Source organism: Notolabrus celidotus, chromosome 24, assembly GCF_009762535.1.
Source record: "Notolabrus celidotus isolate fNotCel1 chromosome 24, fNotCel1.pri, whole genome shotgun sequence".
Classification (NCBI taxonomy): Eukaryota; Metazoa; Chordata; class Actinopteri; order Labriformes; family Labridae; genus Notolabrus; species Notolabrus celidotus.
Genome location: NC_048295.1, coordinates 3341270 through 3356688, shown reverse-complemented (window position 1 = coordinate 3356688; position 15419 = coordinate 3341270).

The window sequence follows — 15419 nt, the reverse complement described above, 5'->3', positions numbered from 1 at the left end:
GAAGGCTTTGATTACGGCTCTCTTTGTTAATATGCATCAACTGCTTCCTCTTCCTTCTGTTTCCCATGATTCATTCTGATTCTCTGATGCTTTTCTGCTTCTCTCTTTGGAAAAAATCATCAAAACTGAGTCCTAATTAAACGGCTCTGGACTAAATATGTTAGTCTCCCTACAAAAAGGCAACTGTGTGAGTGTAGCCGTGTTATCATGAAGACAACCTTCAGTGGATAAAGAGAGAGAGAGAATAGAAAAAAAGAAATCTTTGTCTGTAGTCTAATTACAGCTTCTCTGTGCTCTGTGCAGAACATGAGAAATGTTCATGTGATCAATTTGGCGGGTTATTACCGAGGACCAGAGGTAGTGCAGTGATGTGCATGAAGTAAAGAAGGGTACAGGCTCTAAACAGGTACCCCATATAAATGAGCAGACCACCTGTCAACCCTGCAAGCTGCAATAAGGGGGGCAGAGCTTCTGGCCTGTTTGATCCATTAAACCCTCCTAAAGCCGTGCCCACAGGTTCAGAACTACTATTTAAATAACACTTGTGTTTACTGCTGACTCTTTAAAGATGACACTGAAGCCTCTCTAACCTTGAAGTGTGAAGTTTGTGTCAACACTCTTGACTTTAATGTATAAAAGTTTGAGTTGCTTATTTGCAGGTTTCCATTTGAAGCTCCCCTCGCTGATGACAGGTGTAACCTTGCGTTTGAAAAGTGCAAATGAAGCTGACAATTAGATCGGCCAACGCGGCACAACTGCTGCAGTCATCACTGTCACTCCTCTTTTTTTTTTTTTTATGTTTACCTCTCTGCTTTTTGTTTTGTTTGCGTTTGTACTCGATTATTTAGCCTTCAGTCAGGGGAACTTGACTTCCTGTCATTTCCATATCAATTGACCGAGCTGCAGGTGAAGGCCAGTCATGCGGTACAGAGTATGGAGCTTTCACTGGTATACCTTGGGACTGTTTTACCTTGCCTTAAGGGACGGGAAATGGAAATGCGGCTCAAAATGCAAACAAAAAAAATTCAGAGGGAGACCTTCGGGCTTGATTAGAGCTCGCTTTTTGAAAGACACGTTATTGAACCGAGTCTGACTCCGACTGCGCCGCTGGGAAAAAAATATTAATTAGAGGTGATATTGATCATCGTTTCTTCCTAGCACAGCAAACATCCAAGCTCAGGCCACATCTTGCAGATTGCTGTCAAATCATACACTTTACTTTTCTTGTTTTTTAAAGGCTGAAGTGATTGTTGAGAGTCAGACTTCTGAAGGAGACAGCTGCAGATATTAAAACAGATGCATCTCAACACATCAGAATATCATGCACAAGTTCCATTCAGGCCTACAGATAAAATACAACTAGAATATTAAAGTTTCAGAGAGTTATATCTCTTTCGGTCTACTACATTTAAAGGGAAGACTTGTCGCTGTCCTGAAGACAAGCATCAACACGCTCCACAGAGAGGGTAAGCCACTGAAGGTCGTTCCTGAAAAGGCCGGGTGTTCGCAGAGTGTTGTAGTGAAGCATATCAATGGAAAATTGACTGGAAGGGAAAGTAAGTGTGATGGGGAAAAAGTGTGCAAAGCAAAAAAGGATGTCCGCAGCCTTGAGAGGACTGTCAAGAAAATTCAAGACCTTGGTAAACTTTGTGAGGAAAGGACTGAGGCTGGTGTCAGAGCATCAAGAGTCAACACATACAGACATCCTCAGGAGAGACTAGCTTATGTATTGTGGGTGTTTACATTCTGATGAGATAAGAAATGCATTAAGAAGAGGCATTGTAATTCCACATTCTGGGTAGTACTCCGTGTGTGTGAATTCTCTTTGTCTTGATTTTGTAAAAAAGGTGATATGAAGTCATTCCTAACCTCTCACACACCTGCTCACTGCACCTAAACCAAACCTGACAGCCCGACAAACCGAACCTTGGATCATTTCTGACTTCTCAACCCTCACCTCTCCCTGCCTCTCCCACCCACCCACCTCCTCCATTACTCACTCCCACCACCACCTCCTCCCTGTCAGCCTCCTCTTCCCTTCCCGTCTCCCTCCCAGCCCTCCTTGATATTCACGCGGACAGCCGGCCTGCTGCTGGAGTGTGTGAACGCTGCCAGAGGAGAGTCTCAGCAGACTCCAAACTGTGATGCACAAAGCCGAGCACTTGACCCGCAGTTGTAGCCTGAAGCATATATTTCTACTCCCTCTGCAGAGGGAAAAAAAAGCCTTCATCGTCTGGATGGCCCGGTTACTGCTCTCTGCCATCCTGCTCTGTGTTTGGAGGACGTGAGGGAATCAAATGGTTATTCTACCAGCTGAGTGTTTTACCAGGGGGGTGTCTTGAGCATACAAGAGCAGAGGCAGGATTTGGGCCGTGACTAAAGCCTGGGTTGGAAGTGTACTCGGTTTTCTAAGAGCAAGTTTTGTCACAGCTTAGGACAGAGCTGTTATTTGAAATGAAAATATCACAAGTACAAGAAAAACTGGAACTTGCTTCTCCTCATATTGTGGCATGTTTGGGTATTTTTTGTCTTCAAGATGTCCGTCTGTCCCGGTCTTTAAAGATGATCTGCTAGTGGGAATATTTTCAAATTTGGCACAACATGCAGTCGGATTAAAAGACTGATACAATGATCCTCCATACACAAACATGTCTGCATCTATGGTCTTCCTATTGTTATATACTCCAACTTCACAGGTTGGCACAGACATACAACTACCAGGCAGTAATTCTAGAGTATGATCACCTGGTAATTTGTCCTCATATCAGCTCTGTTCGGCCCTTTCAGAGAGTCTGGCCTGTAATTTCACCTCTGCTTGATCACAGGTTTGGATTCAGCTCCCACTTTGAAGCTGATGCAGCAACTGCTAGCATCTCCATTTCAGAACAGAACAGAAGGAGTTATTTAAGACCAATTAAACCCCTCAATTTGAAGTGTGTAGGAAAAGAGGGGAGGGAAAGAAGAAGCTTCCCCTCTTTCTCATCTTCTCCCCCCAAGAGAACAGGGTCCGCTTTGGCCTGACAGCTGAGATAAAGAACATTCTAGTCCCTGACATGCTGCCACGGCCCCCATCTGTGGCCAGGCTAAAAATACACGCAGTCTGGTGGTGTCGCCATACCAGTCGACTGTCTGGGAGAGAGCGGGAGGAGGAGAGAGAGAGAGAGGTGACAGACTCAGAGACAGACACATCTCGAAGCTTTAGAGATAGAGATGGAGAGTGGATGTTAAGAGGCATTAAAGATCAGTTATTAGATGAAGTGTAAACTCCCATTAGCACACACTGCTACAACCTGAAAGGTCATGCACTGCCAGTCAATACAGCAATACTGTAATGGAGGTGTTTACTGTTTAAATAGACTACACAGTCCGGTTTAACCTGGAGGTACGGGTCATTAAAGTACGTCCCATAAAAAACAATAAAATGATTCATGTGCTGAGATGTTTTTAAGTCAGTCTAGTCTGGAAAATCTACAGACCGTCTGATGTGGTTGCCTGTGTTTTTTAGTTTTGGAAAGAGCCATAATTGGAAGAATATACAAACACACTGTGTCCCCTCGATGGTTTCCATTGATGTGTTTGTCTATCTCAAGGTTGACACAGACTGAGCATCATGCTGACTGACGAAGACTAGGACGCAGATGCTGAGACAGAAAGAAAAATGGAGCGACAGGTAGGGTCATGTTTGTGTTTTTCCTCCTGTGGACTTCTGATGCATTTAAAGCCATCGTCATCAAAAACATGCGCACACATCTTGGCAATGTAGTGTTGTTTGGAGGTGTGGTTTCATGTCACACTGGATATTTCAACTATGGTCTCAAGTTCTGCAGAATTCAGACCGTGCAGCACTCTACAAATACTGCTTTATTCATCACACTGCATCATGGCATGCAAATATTGGCCTATTACTACTCTCTTCAGCATTCACCTTGATTAAAGGGCAGATGAAATATTAGTGAAATGATAATGTGTGAGGGGATGAGTCCCTGTTTGATGACATAAAGTGATCCTTTAGGTAGAGTTTATTTTTGTGACTTTCATGCACATTTTCAAACTAAATAATCTCCTCTGCTTTCTTACGTTGACTTCTAAAAGCCGAAGTCTGTCAGGACTCTGTCATCAGTGACACAGTTTGCCTTGGATAAAATGAAAAACTGATTACAGCAAATACACACACACACGTTCAAATCCCCCCTCCCCTCCTCTGAACTAAAATTGAGTTATGAAAATTTGATCAGGGTCTTAATCTAAAAAGACGCTCCGTCTCCTCTTGCACTTTAACAGCAATCTGCGAGGCGGGGAGGCGCGTAATCAGGGAGGCATTTATTGTGTGGATGGAAAGGAGCTGTGGCAGGATGGTGTTGTTTTCCCTGTCAACATCCTCATCATGGCTGTCGTGCTGCTTCTGGAAACACTTTTTTTCTCGCCCACACACACTCTTAGAGGAAATATGGTCACTCCATAGTTATTGGTGGTTAACACATGTTTTAGGAAACTGTGCATAATGAAGGTGATGAAATGTTTCAAATCTGCTTGAATTCAGAACAAAAGAAAAAAAGACAAACAAAGAAAGTAAAAAAATAAGAGATTGTCTGGTGCAGTTCTTTAAATGACCACTAGGGGGACTCCTTGCAGTGAGTTCCATGCTGAATCCACCTCCACATATAGGAGCACCTGCTAACGCTCCAAGTTATTGGTTTCTTCATCATTCCTCGAGTGTGAAAATCAATTCTCCTCTTCCTTACAAAATCTAAGCCTATTGTTTGCAAAGACAAAAACCTATTTATTTTTCCCTTCGTCTTTCCCTTCTTCGCCTCCTCCTCCTCCTCTTCCCTTCATTCCTTCATTTGTTTTGGCCGAGCAATCTGCACCCCATGCACAGTCTCACCGAGCCCCCCTCCCCTACCCTCCTCAAATGGTTGATCCCCAGCAATAGGGACTGTTTAGCTTTCCTAATTAGAGAGCAAATGCTAAGCACTTGCACAGCCTCCCTGAGTGGACTTAATAAACAGGCGCCTCATTAAAACCAGGCACCGCTCTGATTGTGCAGAGGCATGAGACCCCTGGTGCCTCCCGCCCCCCCTTCCCTTCTTACCTCCACAACAGCACCCATCCGAACAACACCATGCATGCCTCCTGTCCTTGATTTGTTTCCTCGCTCACTCAGCAACCACGGGATGGTTTCGAACGTCGAGGGAGGGATGGAGTCGCTCCAGAAGCAAGCTCAGGGAGGGGTTGAGATCCTCTTCTGTTGAACAAAGATGTAGACACAAAACTAGTTAAAAAGTTACTCTGAGAACTAAGAAGCAGATGAAGTCAAGACATGATGCAGGGGTGTGGAGGTGTGTGCAATAAGGTAACAGCAGTTATGGCGAATATAACCCTGTGGGGACCTTTTCAGCAGGCTTCTGTGTCCAGGACTTCTTACCAGCTGCCAGTCCAGTACCCATTCCTGTCTTCTCCATATGACTGTTTCTCTTTGCAGCTCATAACAGCACCTTAAATACATTACCCACAGTGCATCAGGGGACACTTGCATCCTTTCGAAGGCGTTACGACTCCATGTGTCTCCATAATGTTGGATAAAGAAGGAACGGAGATGTCAATAATGTTGGCCTGGCTCCAAACTTCATAATACACATGTCATCAAGTAAATAAGAAGAGAACCAGCATTTATCTTTCTATACTTGAAGCACAGGGTAACAGGGAAGTCAGAGTGGTGACTTTGAATCCTGTAGAAGTTTGATAATAAACCTTTTTGTTCCACAAAGGTCTGAAGTCCTCGTTAGACATCTTTATTAAATTGAAAAAGAAACAGAAAATGAAAACATCCATGAATAACATTTCACATTTCACATTTCAGGCATGTAGTTGGTCTGACTTGTGCAGAGTCTAACAAACCTCCCCTCATGTCAAAAGACTGATGACACGATTGGGAGGCGGCACACGATTCTAATCGCCTTCGCCTCCCCTCCGCTCCTCCCCTGCCGGACTGAAATTCTTGCCTCTTGGCGGGCGGTCCGCTCAGACACTTAGGCTAACTGCCGGCTAACAGGTAGAACTACCCGAAACCCCCTCTGTGAGTTGGACCACACACTGAGCGTGTCTCATCATTCAAAATCACATTAGTCTGCCGTGCCTGAAAACATAAAGAGTGGAGGAAGGAGAGAGAATGGGAGGCTGTTTGTTTGTGCTTTACCGTGTTAAATGAGATGCACAAACTATGGCTGACTGTTTTCATGTTTAACGGCTGCACAGGAAATTAGACTGTGGCCTTCATTACTATTAATGAGAGGACAGACACTGGTATTTGTGTCTATACCATCTAACTTCTAACTTACATCCACCATTGCTTTACTGAACTCATTCAGAAGAGTCTGGTTCAACCACGACTGAGATGACCAATCATTTGTCCAGATTAAGGTATAATTATACTCATACAATGTTGGCTACACTGCTCAAAACTGCCTCCATCATTCATGTAGTGCTGTATGTCCAGAAGCTTCCAGAAAACATGCAGAAATATGGAAAACTAAACAAAGAGGACGAGCACAAAGCTCAGCTGTGCATCTGCCCCACGCCACACCATCTTGACTTCTATTGGGACATTTATGACCAGAAATGAGACCCATACATTTCTTAAGATTTGAGTTTCTGCAGTGTTCCCATGAACCGGACATCCTGTCGTCCTGATCATTGTTTCAGCATCATTCAGAAGCAGTGACGGAGCCGTGGTAACAGAAGTGTGTTTTTTGAAGACGCCTGTGTCCTGCAGCCGGGCGTATGAATCACGCTGCGTTGCCATGCGGACTGCCCTTTGCCTCCCCCCTCTCCTCCATCCTCCATCCTCCATCCATGCTTAAATCCTTTGAAGCGCAGATGCGTGCTGACAGTGGTTATTTCTCATCACGGCCGCGACAGTTTTATGTGTCACAAGCGCTCAATACACATCAGATAGAAGAGAACAGGGTCATTATGAATCCCAACACCTCGGAGGCGCAGCCATCCCCGAACCTGCCGATACTGTCATGTTTTATATCTGTCTTTGCAGGGTTGGTGTGTGTTCGCATGTGTGTGTGTGTGTCCAGGGGTTATGACCACTAGCTAGGTCTTCCTGTTTAATGGCTGGAGGGTTGGGGTCGTGGTTTTTGGGACAAAGGGGCCAAAGCACTGTGAGGAAGGCCTGTCTGCACATCTTAGGATTTGAGTAAATATGGTTTCTAAAACATGAACAGAGCACAAAATAAAGCAGCCTCGCTTTCTATCCGGTGACTATCAATAGCTCCTCTGCAGAAACAGGAGATGTTAATGAAGATCAGGTGATAATAGCATGAAAAGGTAGTTGAAGGATTAAATTTAGCCTTCCTACTGCAACATTTGACAGACAGAAAATGTACTGGGATGAAGCTCTTAGCCATGTCGCCACTACTGTAATTTCCCTCTCACTTTCCAAACATCATTAAAGTGCAACAGAACTGGCAAAGAACAAAATTAAACACCAGGAAGTATTAAAATGCTAATTTTTCGTTAGCCTGTTTAGACGCTCTGCTCTGCAAAATCCCAGGCTGCACCTCGCAAATGAGCATACAGTGTCTGTGGGTATAAAATACTTTGTAAGCAGCTAAGTATTTAGCATTACAAACACTGTTTACTTTCGCCTCTGTGCTCAAACCAGGACACCATTAAAACATCCGACAAAAAAAAGACGGATTCTTCAATGGCTGCTTGGATCGGAAAAGTCAAATTGAGCGAGTAATTAGATCAATTAAGGCCTCAGGCAGAAAGGGGATCTTTCTTATGTGAAGAAAGGGAAAGCCTACACAGTTGATACACTAAGGATGTGCGGAGTGATGCTTTAATCCGTGTAGATAATTTATATGCTGTATGCCAAATTGAAAAGAATGGGGAAACATTTGTGGAAACGAGGAGTGTTGTGCTTATTCTGCATGTCAGGTTACACAAACTCATGGTAAAGGTTAATTTGTGCAACACAGGACATGCACGTGTAACAAAGAGGTAAACCTTGACACACACTCTCATACAAAAACAACACCTCTTCCACATTTAACACACTCCTCCTTCCCAGTAAAAGAAACGATCCATCCACTAAGCCATATTCCCAACGGCGGCACACAGGTGCACACAATTTGAAGCCGCTTCTGCACACAAAGACGGCCCCGCTTATGATACATGCCGGCCTCGCTGACTGCGGAGATCTAATATCCGCCGTGAGTCATCATCTGCGGAGGAGAAACAGCGGCGGTTTTCTTTTCTATTTGGCTGCAGGTACATTGAAGTGCATTAAATTCCCATTAGGGGACCCTCAGGTCCGTGTTTTCACCCGTAGTGGCTGACTAATGGGAGAAGCAGGCCGGGATGAATCCGTCATGGTTTAGCTACACCAATGGGCGGCCCAACAGCTTGGCCCTGGCAAATGCTGCCACAATAGGGCCTCTGCTTTGCTCAAAGAGCGCTATTGATCGGCGAGTGGCTGTGAATCTGAAGAACGTGGGGGGAATTATAAGACTGGAGGTTTACTCTCAGCCAACGTACCAAGCAGAGAAGAGGACCCCTGCTAGCATGCAGGGGGAAAGGACCCTCGTGTTGTTTGTCACCAGAGTCTGTGGACAATCAACTTCACGTTACATAAAGTGAGTTATCCTACTACTACTTTGAGAGAAAGTTTGATCAGTGTGTGGATTACTATCAGTGTATGTTGGCTAGTATTCAACTGAACCATCAAACATTCAGTCTATTTATTTACTCGTCTAATTTAAGAACAGCAAACCTCAACCCTTTCCCAAAACGTACTATTTCATTAAAAATTGGCCCCAACTTGTTTTCCCTACAAACTTCTCATTATCTGCTGAGGAGCCGCAGAGCACCGAGAGCCCGGCTCAGCTGGAGTTATCTTTCCTCACAAGCACCAACTCGCCCAATTATGAGTTTTCCAGGCGTGTTGACCAAACACACATCACAGCATGTGAAACAGTGATGTTACAGCAGCACAGGACGACTCATTAGTCTGAGCGCTTTGCTTCACCGCAGCCAGCTCGACTCACTCTGTCAGTTCACTTTTTCATAATTCATATCATGTTTTCTCACTTTGTGTTACGTGGAGGTTAGCGCTCATGTCGATGCTGACCCCCTTCATTAATAATGAGCGAGGATGAGGTGTGGTCCTGTCTCTTCTTTTCTCTGCTGTATGAGGATGTGAGTGTGTGGAAATTTGACCTACTCACGGAAAATTCAAAGGTTTGGCTTCATGAAAGGATTATGTAAGAGAGACAACAAATGTGCCTCATATCTAAGACATCCTCTGGGAAGATATTTCTAAAGGAGCATCATCAGAGAGAAAGAGGGATCAATACTGTACCCTGAATTTGAATGATGAGGTAAAGTCAAAGATGAGAAGATTAGTACACACTTACAAAGAAGTATGATTAAGTAGGTCAAATCATACTTCAGAGTTTGATGCTTTTCATTCAATTTCCATTAAAGCTACACGACCAAACACCTACAGTCAAAGTGTATTTCAGCATCACCACTGAGGGGATTGTTCCCCACACTTAGCCCTGTCTGTACTCATTTTTAGGACAGGTTGAGCCGTTTGATATCCTGCCTCCACTGTGAGAACACAGCCTGCTGAAAGTGATGCATACTGATACAAAAACAACTCAACATGGAGGAGCCTTATCTCTGCTGTCAGACAGAGACACTGTCTGAGGGTGTGCTACATGAAGGGCAGCACAGGTGACATACAGAGTGTCTCACAACAGAAGCAAACCAGACTTAATACGAGGAGGTCTCTGAAATGTAGTCAAAGGAAGGGAAATCCATCACTTTGTGGGAATGATGGGAATTCAATTGGACATATTCAGAGCAGGACTGACCTGTCATAATTCATACATCTCATGCAAGCACCAGCTGTCCGGAGTTATATTTCTTCTCATTTCCTGCCTAATCATTTTAATTCTCATCCCTGGATTATAGGGAGTCATTTTTTGGGGAATCAGATCAGATAATTTCTTCTTGGAGCTTCTGAAAACCTGACAAAATATAGAACTGACTGCCTTGATTTAAAGGTGTAGCCCAGACTAGAAATATGTGCATCTCTGGAGCATTTACATGAGACATGTTGATGTCAGCAGAGAGTATAATACCTCACTTCAAATCCACATATATTTGATAAAGCACGACAAAACTAAACCTGGGTTTGTTGCCAAAGATGCGATGAGAATTCATTAATATTTCTCTGTGTGGAACAAATTGCTGCAACAACGAACACACACACACAGAGAGCTCACAATACCAAATAGAGACTGACACACACGCATCTCTCTCAAGGTCTAATCTGTTTTTTGGACACTGGTGATGCGGCCGACTTTGACCCTATCACGACCACCATCCCTGCTTATTCAATTCAGGACATTTGAGCCCATTTTCCTCCAACTTTCAAAGACCTTATTCCTCCTTTCAGAAACTCTTTTCATGTGTGGCTCACAGATGCTTCGCTGGCTTAAACCCACAATGCTTTAGAGCTCAACAATAAAGTCCGGCACAACATAACCGACCTCTGCTATACCTGCTCTCAGACTCAATACTTAATTTAATTTCAGCTCACAACGCTGCAATATTTTCTCCCAAAGTCAACACCCCAAATCCTGCAGATGTTTTGATATGTCCTTAAGTTATTCAGACACTGTTGCAGACACAGTTGAAAGGATAGAAAAAGAGACAGCTCATCGCTACAGAAGCCGCATTTAAAACAGGTGAAAGTGGCATTTTGAGCTGCTGCATCCACACTGACAAATCTCACTGTGAGGTTAATCATTCTAAATTATATTATGAGGGCTGCAGAAAAAGAGGTCAACTCGCACATCAGGTCAGGAAGTATGAGTGCATGATCATATCCTGAGACACACAACAAGTACAACTTTCTGAAAGTTCATCTAAGAAAATGCGCCTAAGGAAGAAATGTTCTGGATTCTTGCTCCCACAACAGGCATGATTCACTGAAGGAAAGCAGTGCAATCACAAAGAAATAACTAGCAGAAGAGGAATTAAGGAGATGACTCAGCTCACTAAGAGCTCACAAATCCCACAGTGTGAATACATGTGCACATTAACAATTGTTACGCACTCAAATGAGACTCCCCTCCAAAAAGGTAGAGAAGAGCCACTTTGCCAAAACAATAAGAAACAAAGTTTGAAGATATTCTGGAGAAAAACAGCTCGAGTGTCAACATGGACAAAACATACTGAGCTAAGGACATTCAAGTGCAAACACACCCATGAGGTTGTGCAGCTTTGTGCAGCTTGCTCTTGTTCTGCGTCAGCATCTCGACTCTTTGTAGCTCTTAGACTGCTGTGTGTTATTGAAGGTGAGTTGCTGCTTTAAGTTTAGTTGTTTTAACTCCTTGTTACTGAGGATATAATCATCCCCCCGACCCTTCATCACTTACTTTAACTCTGCCTGTCCCATAGAAAGTTACTAACCATAGACCTTTCTGGAGTCCCTGAGCTCCCTTGTCTTGTAGGTCCCTCTGAGCTGCCGTAAGCATCCTCCTGCTGCGGACGTCCTGGCCTCCAGCGGCAACAGCTTCTACTACTCGTCTCATCACTATCACCTCTCTCTCTTACTCCCCTCTATCCCTCTTTCAAGACCCAAGTCGGTCAATGCATGATGGCTGTGTAACATGAGTCTGGTCCTGCTTGATGTTCCTGCCTGTTAAAGGAAGTTTATCCTCAATAAAGATTGATTGATTGATTGATTGATTGATGTCCTACAAAGAAAAAAAACAGCCAAACCCTGATGAATTAAATTCAAAGGTTTCAGTAGCCTAATATTATTCCATACAGTGTGTGATATATATATATATTATATCCTATGTTTTCGTCTTCTTTCATCTTGAATCATGCAGACACTAGAAGCTGGATGTAAAGTATCCCTGCAGCCACTGATAGATGCCTGTACTCAAAGACTTTTAAAGCATCTCCCACCACCACCGCCCACTTACCACACATACAGTGAATAAAAAATCAGCCACTCGCCTCCCCGAGCATGCCCAGGCACTAAATTACTTTCCCTCGCAGGGATTAAACTGGATACGAAGCATGTTGACAATGGCTGTCATCTTCTGTTGAATTAAAGTGTGATTTAAAATGACCCCCACCTCTTCCTGCCTGGTCACCTCTAGAGATAGAAACACCTCTCCTTTAGTTTCCCCCGTGAAACTACTTAAGACTTCATTGTGTTAATGTGACAATCAATGTGAAGGGGTATCTGCTGTCTGTAATTTAGTCTCTCATATTCACTCCATCTCTTTTGTGCACCTACAGTCTTTTCAAAAGGATGTTAATGGGACTGGTAATTGTACGTTTGGCGGTTATATAACAAAACGGCTCTTATTGTGTGCATTCAGATGGGAAGAGCGATGCAATTAGGTACATTAAAGGAGAGAAAAAAAACTCTTGTGTGAGGGATTTCAGTGCTTTTCAAAGGAAAACTTACACTTGCTATGTTTAGGCTTATGTCAAGGCAACAGATAAGCCAAAATCAGATACGTATGTTATTAAGCTACAGAGCCCTGAAGTCAGAAAAGTTATATTTCTTATATATCAACCTGTAATATATAAATAATATATTATCTAATCATAATTTATTAATAATCTTGCATGCACAAGTTAATATATTGTGTGCAGAAGATAGCTATCATGAAAACAAAACACATGGTCACTACTTCTCTCTTGGTCCAGAACATGAAATGTGTCTTCCTGTCCTGTCCCTATACCCTACAGATTTCCTCTTGGCTTCTGCAAAACTCAGAAACTCTCCATTTCTTTCTTTCACCCCAAAAGTGTTCTCTCACAACAAAAAGTGAGCCCAGATGTGTCTTTTTGTTCCTCTCGTCCTGATGGGCCTCCCTTCTTCGTGATTGCACTCAATAAGGGATGGTTAGCGGCCTGGTTTTGGGGGCCACGGTGGGTCGGTGATTATCACGTCTCACGCTGCGTCTGCTGATGGCCGGGAGAACCCCTCCTCTCCCACACGCCGTCACCTTGCTCACCCACAGCCCACAACACCCGCTGTACTCCTCCCACCGTAATCCCGGCAGCCGCTTTTCTCTGATTATCCCACGCTGAGTCGTCGGCGGAGGGGCCACCGTCCTGCTGGTTGTGGCCTCGGCGTTGAGCGGCGAAGACAGCGCGAGGAATCGCTCTACCCGGTTACGGCTCTTACGTTGAGTGTTTTGAAGTGGGGGTTGTGCTTCAGAGGCTCTGTCCCTGATTACAGTCCGAACAGGCTGCGATGTCGGGGAAAGTTGTTTGGTCTGACTCATAGACACGGCCTCAGATGGGATTGGGATGTGGTGTTCAGCAGCTGCGCCATTCAAAGGGAAGGTTAAAGGAGACAGGCGTGATGTTTTGAGTAGGCAAAAATGGCAAATGGGAGCTTTAAGTGGACTACAACAAATTGCAGGGTGAAAATTCTGCACCAGTTTCTTCTTATTCAAGCACCAACTATTCCCAGTAGAGAACCATTAACAACAAATATTACATTAAATACGCCAGACACAACAAAATCTGTAAACAAGTTAAAATACTGATGCCTCCTGACACACTTCATGTCTTTAAAACATCAGAATTTACTCATTAAAATTATTGAACTGCTCACTATTAACAGCATGATTGAGACGTGTTTGCTTTGCCACTCTGTTTGGAGATAATGAATTTCCAGCATGTGGTTTAGAGCAGGATCAGGTTTTTAATTATCTTAATAAAGATTTTTGGGGGGTAAAAAATTAATGCATCAACTATGGAGACAAACTAAAGGTTTGTTTTCGTCTCAGGGTGTCAAAGGACTTCAAAATACTCGTCTCAGGGGTTGGATGCTGTTATCTTTAGCTGGATGCAACAACCTAACTTTTTAAAAGCTGTATACCAACAATTAAGACTCTTAACTTTAATAGTCTGTCACAACACCTCATGTGTACACGTGCAGGTATTAAAAGCTGGTCTTCTCCACTGAACTGGCGGTCAGAGCGATGAGCAGTGGGCTTCTCCCTGCAGCCGTGACACCAGTATCAGGCAGACAGAGTGGATGCTTGCCGCCCCACTGGGCCCATCTGACAGGGCTCTAACTCCCCCATCCCTCTCCGAGCGGGCCCCAGTATAATTGAATCCTAGTGCGGGCAGCATAAGGCCCTATACATTAGAGTTATGTCAGCAAGGCCCGGGCAAGTGGCTGAGCCGCTTCAGCGCTTCATAACAGGGCTGTTACCCATACCAGCATCATACAGTATAGACTTATGATTGCCCCCACATGCAGGACGCTGAAGTATATGCTTACTGTACACACAAGATCATTCCCCTCCCTTTTATTCCATCTTTGTTGCTTTTTTCCCATCTGCATCCACTCTATTCCTTTTCAGGTCTATTTCCCCTCATCGCCTCCTCTCTCCGCATGAATCCATGCAATTTTTTTTTGCAGCAACGTTTTGATTCCCTCGAAAGGCTTACATCTTATTTCCTTCTCTATTACCCTTTCCAAAGGAAGTTCCAATCATTGTTGCTTAGGTGCAAACGCCTGCGGGGTGATTTCACTTCAAAACGCAGGGAAGTGGCATTTTTCAGACTTGCACCGAGGGGTCTTAAGGGGTATTTTGGAGTGCAGAAGCATGTATTTAAATTAGACATGGCTTTTAATTATTTTGTCGCAGTGTAATTTCCTCGCTGAGGGCAGTCGATTCCTTGCTGAGGTTGCATTTCCATAATTTCCCTTTGCATCTCCGAGACGGCGCGGTTTCTGAGTCCTTGGATGATTCGCTGTGTGTATTAATTGAAAATGAAATGTCAGCTGTAAAAGGTCCCACCTGTGTTCATTTGTGATGCACAGAACAGCTCGATTTGAACACTTTAAACCAAAATAAGGTTCAATTTAGATCATAAAACATCCAATACACATTAAGAAAAGAGCTTCAGGCGAAAAACTTGGAGAGCCTGGTGATCTGTGACACGTAAAGAGGTCAGCCATGTTTGTTTGATGGAGAATGATTGTACTATTTAGCTCTTTTTAAGGTGCTGCAGCCTCGAGGTATTTCCTTTTTCTGGCCCTAAAGGGAAGCATGTGTTTGTTATAGGAGTCTGAGTATCCATGGTGGAAGCCCCAGGGTCCCCCTTAATCCCCCTCCATTGATTTCAGATGCTCTTGTACTTATCTCTCCTCCCCAGTTAAGGAAAGACATTATTAGTCATGCTCGCTGGCAACGACTCCAAATTAAGACAGCTTGAAGACAGAACGGAAGCGGGTCAGAAAAAGTCGATGACTCTGGATGTCTTTCTCAAGAGTAGGTCGATGGCTTTCACATTTTTTTTTACAGCAAATGGAATTTTGCTCATCGCGTAAGTGCTACTTTGGG